Source organism: Megalobrama amblycephala, linkage group LG9, assembly GCF_018812025.1.
Source record: "Megalobrama amblycephala isolate DHTTF-2021 linkage group LG9, ASM1881202v1, whole genome shotgun sequence".
In the NCBI taxonomy this organism is placed as follows: domain Eukaryota; kingdom Metazoa; phylum Chordata; class Actinopteri; order Cypriniformes; family Xenocyprididae; genus Megalobrama; species Megalobrama amblycephala.
This window is the reverse complement of record NC_063052.1, coordinates 42,343,167-42,351,003: the sequence shown is the minus strand read 5'-3', so window position 1 is coordinate 42,351,003 and position 7,837 is coordinate 42,343,167.

Below are 7,837 nucleotides of genomic sequence, written 5' to 3'. Positions count from 1 at the left end.
GAAGGTTTTTGATTTTCTCCATATAGTGGACTTCACTGGGGTTCAACAGGTTGAAGGTCCAAATGTCAGTTTCAGTGCAGCTTCAAAGAGCTCTACATGATCCCAGACGAGGAATAAGAGTCTTATCTAGAGAAACCATCGGACATTTTCTAAAAAAAATAAAACATTATATACATTTTAACCATAACTACTCATCTTGAACTAGCTCTCTTCTTCTTCTCTATTAGAATTCCAACAGTGTAGACACTTCTGAGTGTATTACTGCCCTCCACAGGTCAAAGTTTGAACTAAATTGTCATATACAATATGCTAGTGCAAGTATATAACAATTAGTTCAAACTTTGACCTGTGGAGGGCAGTAATACACTCAGTGTCTACACTGTTGGAATTCTAATAGAGAAGAAGAAGAGAGCTAGTTCAAGATGAGTAGTTATGGTTAAAGCTGCAGTCCGCAACTTTTTTTGGTTAAAAATGATCCAAAATCAACTTTTGAAAAGTACATAACCAGCCAGTGTTCAAAACTATCTAATTATCTTGTCTCGATTCACAACGGTAAGCTTGTAATAATATTTTATAATAAGAGTGGGAAATTCAAGCATGCAGCAGTTCGTCTGTGCGTCATTACGTCACGTCCGTAAACAAAGGAAGGAGTCCCGTCGAGAGGCTAGTCGGTTATATCACGTGAGGACGCTGCCGGTAGCGGCACATTTATAGCCTTTTCTCACAGCAGCTGAAATAATTAAACTTATCATTTTGATGGCGGATTGTAATCCAGAGAGGTCCAAATGACAATCATCAGTGACAGCTGGAGATTCAGCCGTAGTCAAAAAGCAAAAGACTTGGACTGTGGAGTGACTACAGAAATTGAAATCTACAGGTAACGCTATTACACACTAAATACACAGGCATGCAATGCTAATGTTGATAACATTAACAATTTGAGAACAGTAATAATAATTTGCACGGTTTGGCATGATCCGAGCTAAGCGATCGTTAGATTTAATCATCATTGGCAGAGTGATTTATTGTAGGCCTAATGCTTTTTTCCTCAAATGGTCAAAACAAAAGTGACAGACATGTTACTTACTTGTTCAGATGATATTTTCCAGTGAAAATTCTTATATTAGTCATACTTTCAAGACGTAGAGTCTGTGATTCTGAAGTAACGTTACAGTATCCACACCGGTGCGTGACTGACAGCAAACATTAGATTCATCCGCGCTGTCGAGCTGTGCCGATGCACAACGCACGCACAGATAACTGTTCCGCATATGACTGCAATCGCATGTTTCAAACAGAGATGGCGACAAAGAGGAAAAACTGCGGACAGCAGCTTTAAAAAGTATATAATTTTTAATTTTTTTTTAGAAAATGTCCGATGGTTTCTCTAGATAAGACTCTTATTCCTCGTCTGGGATCATGTAGAGCTCTTTGAAGCTGCACTGAAACTGACATTTGGACCTTCAACCCGTTGAACCCCAGTGAAGTCCACTATATGGAGAAAAATCCTGGAATGATTTCCTCAAAAACCTTCATTTCTTTTCCACTGAAGAAAGAAAGACATGAACATCTTGGATGACATGGAGGTGATGAAATTATCAGGAAATTTGAATTCTAAAGTGAACTAATCCTTTAACCCTCATAGCAGATCAACACATGCAAAGGCATTGGCTGATGCAACAGCAACCAATCAGCTGTTCTGTGTAGATAATGATGTTATCACTACCAAATGACCCATCAGCCTACGCCATCTAGAGTTTCATGGCAGTACTAGGGAATTATTATTATTATTATCATTATCAGCATTATTATTATTATTACTGATATTACTGTCATTGTTATTTCGCTCTTTCTCCAGTATTTCACTGAAATACTATAATGGATAAAATAAAGAGACCAATAACTCTAATAAAAAGGAAGTATTTTATTTCTGTCTACATTTTTTACAGTGATATCTGAGCTGCCCCTTGGCATGGTCCTGTGGATGAATTCAATTCAGTGATATAATGGCAGTTTGTGTTTTTGTGGAACTGATACCTGAGAACTGAGAATGATCAGTACATTCAAACACACCCTGATGAACTGCTGCGTTCTCCAGAACAGATCTCATCAACACCGAACGAGAGCCTCTGATACTCACGTGCCCAAACGTGTGTGTGATTCTGTGTAACCTTTATCACCTCTAAACTGGAAGCTACTCTTCACACGCACACTCACTCACACACCCACTCACACACACACACACTCACACACACACCCACATACCCTCAAGAAACAATTCATCTGTTGCTATAATGAGCATGGATGACTGAATCTAAAGAGCTTGTCAGAAACACGTCCACCACAAAATCACAGAGATAATAATACAGAACTGATCTGATCTGATCATCACAACCGTAATCTGAGTTTTTCCTTAGCAGCATCTGTCATTTATTTTGTGATGTTTAGAGTTTTTTATATTATTATTATTTGTTGAGTGTCACCATTGTTGTGTCAAGGATTGTTGTCTGTGCATCATTAGGTCATGTAAGAAATTTACTTGTGTCGCAAGATGATGTCACACATTTCAAAGATGAATCTCAGCAGCTGCTTTACTGTTGTGAAAGATCCATCTACAAACAATTATGAGTTTGAAATAAGATGGGGAGAGTGTGGCAAGATGAGCCTGTGAGTAAGTTGACCCACTCCCTGTATCTTGGCAATCGTACACTTTTGTGCAACTTACTAACTGACTTGGATCAACTTACCCCTAACCTGGGGTAAATTGAGCCACAGGAACACTTTTTATAAGAAGCCATATTTTTATAGCCCTTTGTCATAGATGTATTCTGATCATTTAAAACGGAAACATCCTGAACTTACTTTAGATACTTTTATTGTACTTCTGCCTAATTTTCTCTTATCATCCCAATCAAACGGAACACTGATCGCCGTTATGATGACTCCATCACACTTACAGTGCTAAACAATATCATTTCTTACAGTGGCAATGACTTAAATTTCATTCTGTAACAGTGTTTTAACTTACTCCACCATTAGGCACTAAAGTTAAGTTAAATCTCTGAAGTATAAACTGGTATAATTTCAATGTAATATTATACAACTGGTGTAGTTTAGCATTTTTTTTTAAATTTTTTTTTTATTTATTGTTTGAGTTTAATTGATAGGAATGATGTACAAGTACACCAAATCCTTCTCTGATAAGAACTAGAAGATGCTTTGCACCAGATTATAATCATATATATCTTTCCACCTGTAGTCCCTAATGGCCTAACATGGTTGAACCAATTGATTAAAATGTTTATTAGTTCCAGTGACATTTATTCATTCTAATTCTAGGTTACAAAGGTTACAACTTTGGTGTTCAACATATTGTTTCAAAAAAGCAAATATTGAAATTTCAACTTAATTTGGTTGGTGTTGTTGTTTAAGTTAGCTTTAAGAAAAGAAATATGACTATTGTAAAAGGAAATTTGATTATTAAATTAATTTGTAAAAGAGGTGAATTATCTTTAAAATTTCACATGGGTTTGATTCAGATTCAGTTAGATGGTCAGTTTATATCTAGATGGTGCAACTTACCCCTAACCTGGGGTAAATTGAGCCAGAGGAACACTTTTTTATAAGACGCCATATTTTTATAACCCTTTGACATAGATGTATTCTGATCATTTAAAATGATAGGAAACATCCTGAAATTACTTTAGGTACTTTCATTGTACTTCATTTTAAAGAACACATAAGTAAAACATGGCTCATCTTACCCCACTCTCCTCCTATTGGTAAATCTTCATGCTTAAATAATGCTAATAATACTATAGTTTGACTAACTTTAGCGTATTTTAAATTATATGTTGTCTTTGTTTTAAATGTTTTCATTTGTCATAGCTGGCTAGAATTCAACATACCAAGCAAATGGAACACTAATCACCATTATGGTGACAAATACACTTACAGTGGTAAACAATATAATTTCTTACAGTGGCATGATTAAAGATACCTTTATCATGTGAATTCACACAAGATTGATTCACAGTAATTCGTAAGAAAATGACCCAGCATTCATTTTACAGTAATTTACACCACCTTCACAGATTACAAAAATATGTTTTAAGAACATTTTGCTAATGTTCCCATTAAGTTGTGAAAACGCTATTTCTGAATGTTCTCCGAATGTCCAGTTTTTAAAATGTTTTAAAAAGTTGTTTTTCTTGGTTATGTGTGAACGTTAAGGGAACATTCCATTGTATAATTTGTTTAAACATTATGGGAATGTTACTTTTAATGTTCTCTGAATGTTCTAAAACAAGTAGTAACATTTAACAAACGCTTCATGAACGATGAATAAATAATGTTTTTGTGCTAACGTTTTGAGAACATTATTAAAGACCAGATAACTTTGAACGAACGTTCAATTAATGTTACTGGAAGAACATTTGTTCATAACTTTGAGAGACCTTGAGAGAATGTTTCCATTTAGCTGCGTTTGTACATGTCAGCATGTTTGTTTTTGCAAATAGAAATTAAATAAAATAAGTTCCAAGAATAGCAGTATGCAAAGAAACACACACAGCCTCATTGAGTACATCCAGATATAGACTGTCTCTGACGTTCAATACATTTTCTAATCAAATGAGTGGACAGGGCCACTAACCGCAATTACAGTTAATGATGAACATAAACGATGTTATGGGAAGACCCGAATAAAATCCCGTCAAAGCATTTCCCCCTTTAAAATGAAGCAGGAGATTCAGCCAAAGATGCATGCGTGAACTTTGATTTCTGATGTAAAAAGCAGAAGCGCTGGTTTCTGTTCTTCTACAAAGAGGAAACTTTCTCTTCTAACATTTCTTTTTTTTAGTTTCAACTACCACACAGTTTATGGGTTTTGAAGTATGAACTGGAAACACTATTCTGTGACATCATCATGCCTGCGGCTTCAACACGTCACTCACATACCAGGCATGTGCCGAATTCCATATCCATATTTCCCTGTCAAGAGCCTCTCTCAGTCACGTGCGGCTGAAGACTTTCCACAAACACCAGGCGCTTCCTGTAAAAGCATATGTTAATCAAACCACATGCAAATGAATTACGTTCACATGACAGAGGAATACATGCTCTGGTTTTGCATGTGAAACATAGGAAGTACAGTATTTGAATGTCACACTAATGACCATCGACCTGTCTGCTTGCCTGTCTGCCTGTAAAGCCATCAAGCTTTTAAAACCATTCCAAGCCAGTGTTATTTACGTATTATTTTTATACTATCTATTAGGGGTGTAATGGTGCACAGAAGTCACGGATCGGTACGTATCTCGGTTTTGGGGTCATGGTTCGGTACGATTTCAGTACAATAGGAAAACAGGTCAAGAGTACTTTGATTATTGTTTGCATTTACTGTTTGCACTTAATAAGACTAAGAGAAAACTATTATTTATTAAGGTTTCATTAGTCAACATTAGTTAACTACTGAACTAAGAAAGAACAATACTTCTACAGCATTTATTAACCTTAGTTAATGTTAATTTCAGCATTTACTAATTATTATTTAAAATCAAAAGTTGTATTTGATAACATTAATTAAAACACTGTGAACTATCATGAACTAACAATGAATGACTGTATTTTTTTTTTTAAACTAACATTAACAAAGATCAATAAATACTCAAGTCTTCTTCGTCACTGCTGGTCATGCCTAGCCTCAAGTCTTCTTTGTTGCCACTGGTCCTCCCTCAAGTCTCCTTCATCACTGCTGATCCCTCCCAGCCTCAAGACTCCATCATCACCACTGATCCCTCCCAGCCTCAAGACTCCTTCATCGCTGCTGGTCTTGCCCAGCCTCAAGTCTCCTTCATCGCCGCTGATCCCTCCGAGCCTCAAGTCTCCTTCATCGCCGCTGATCCCTCCCAGCCTCAAGACTCCTTCATCGCCACTGGTCTTGCCCAGCCTCAAGTCTCCTTCATCGCCGCTGATCCTTCCCAGCCTCAAGTCTCCATCATCACCGTTGATCCCTCCCAGCCTCAAGACTCCTTCATCGCCGCTGATCCTTCCCAGCCTCAAGTCTCCATCATCACCGTTGATCCCTCCCAGCCTCAAGACTCCTTCATCACCGCTGATCCCTCCCAGCCTCAAGTCTCCTTCATCACTGCTGATCCCTCCCAGCCTCAAGTCTCCATCATCACCGTTGATCCCTCCCAGCCTCAACTCTCCTTCATCACCACTGATCCCTCCCAGCCTCAAGACTCCTTCATCGCCGCTCGTCTTGCCAAAGCTCAAGTCTTCTTTGCTGCTACTGGTCCTCCCTCAAGTCTACTTCAAGTCTCCTTCATCACCGCTGATCCCTCCCAGCCTCAAGTCTCCTTCATCACCGCTGATCCCTCCCAGCCTCAAGACTCCTTCATCACCGCTGAACCCTCCTAGCCTCAAGTTTCCTTCATCACCGCTGATCCCTCCCAGTCTCAAGACTCCTTCATCGCCGCTGATCCTTCCCAGCCTCAAGACTCCTTCATCGCCGCTGATCCCTCCCAGCCTCAAGACTGCTTCATCCCTGCTGATCCCTCCCAGCCTCAAGTCTCCATCATCACCACTGATCTCTCCCAGCCTCAAGTCTCCTCCATCGCCACTGATCCCTCCCAGCCTCAAGACTCCTTCATTGCCACTGATCCCTCCCAGCCTCAAGACTCCTTCATCGCCGCTCGTCTTGCCAAGACTCAAGTCTTCTTTGCTGCTACTGGTCCTCCCTCAAGTCTACTTCAAGTCTCCTTCATCACCGCTGATCCCTCCCAGCCTCAAGTCTCCTTCATCACTGCGCTGATCCCTCCCAGTCTCAAGTTTCCTTCACACCGCTCCTCCCAGTCAAGACTCCTTCATCGCCGCTGATCCCTCCCAGCCTCAAGTCTCCTTCATCGCCGCTGATCCCTCCCAGCCTCAAGACTCCTTCATCGCCGCTGATCCCTCCCAGCCTCAAGACTCCTTCATCGCCACTGGTCTTGCCCAGCTTTAAGTCTTCTTTGCTGCCACTGGTCCTCCCTCAAGTCTCATTCAAGTCTCCTTCATCACCGCTGATCCCTCCCAGCCTCAAGACTCCTTCATCACCGCTGATCCCTCCCAGCCTCAAGTCTTCTTCATCACCGCTGATCCCTCCCAGCCTCAGGTCTCCTTCATCACCGCTGATCCCTCCCAGCCTCAAGACTCCTTCATCACCGCTGATCCCTCCTAGCCTCAAGTTTCCTTCATCACTTCTGATCCCTCCCAGCCTCAAGACTCCTTCATCGCCACTGGTCTTGTCCAGCCTCAAGTCTAATTTGTTGCCACTGGTCCTCCCTCAAGTCTCATTCAAGTCTCCTTCATCTCCGCTGATCCCTCCCAGCCTCAAGACTCCTTTATCACCGCTGATCCCTCCCAGCCTCAAGACTCCTTCATCGCTACTGGTCTTGCCCAGCCTCAAGTCTTCTTTGCTGCCACTGGTCCTCCCTCAAGTCTCATTCAAGTCTCCTTCATCACCGCTGATCCCTCCCAGCCTCAAGACTCCTTCATCACTGCTGGTCTTGCCCAGCCTCAAGTCTCATTTGTTGCCACTGGTCCTCCCTCAAGTCTCCTTCAAGTCTCCTTCATCTCCGCTGATCCCTCCCAGCCTCAAGACTCCTTCATCACCGTTGATCCCTCCCAGCCTCAACTCTACTTCATCACCGCTGATCCCTCCCAGCCTCAAGACTCCTTTATCACCGCTGATCCCTCCCAGCCTCAAGACTCCTTCATCGCCACTGGTCTTGCCCAGCCTCAAGTCTTCTTTGCTGCCACTGGTCCTCACTCAAGTCTCATTCAAGTCTCCTTC